Here is a 488-nt window from a genome sequence, read left to right as displayed (position 1 = left end):
AGTTTATTATGTCCATTAAAGGTCAAAATATTTAGTTGGAGGGCTTTGCGGAGCCATCCCTTGCCATGCAGTCCTAGCTAATAGGCACACAAAGGTGCAGGCACATTGTCCGGTGTGTAACGCTAGTGCGGATATCATCAAACATCTTCTCTTCGAGTGTCCTAAAGCAAATGATCTCTGGAGTTTACTAGGAGTTGAGGATGTCAGAACAAGAGCTTGTCATGTTGATCATTCCGGTCCAATAGTACTAGAGTTCCTTCTTAACATACCTGGCCATGAAGTTTTCGTCATTAGACAAGGAAGATTTAGAGAAATTATTGTGGTTACCTGTTGGTACCTATAGTGGGAGTGAGGGAGTCCTGTATTAGGGGGTCCTCGGGCGTCCGGGCTATGTGACATGGGCCGGATTCATGGGCCTTGAAGATACAAGATGGAAGGCTCTCCCCCGTGTCCGGATGGGACTCTCCTTGGCATGGAAGGCAAGCTTG

The sequence above is a fragment of the Triticum urartu genome, chromosome 6, assembly GCF_003073215.2.
Source record: "Triticum urartu cultivar G1812 chromosome 6, Tu2.1, whole genome shotgun sequence".
Classification (NCBI taxonomy): Eukaryota; Viridiplantae; Streptophyta; class Magnoliopsida; order Poales; family Poaceae; genus Triticum; species Triticum urartu.
The sequence above is the reverse complement of the archived record's forward strand: the minus strand, read 5'-3'. Positions refer to the sequence as shown.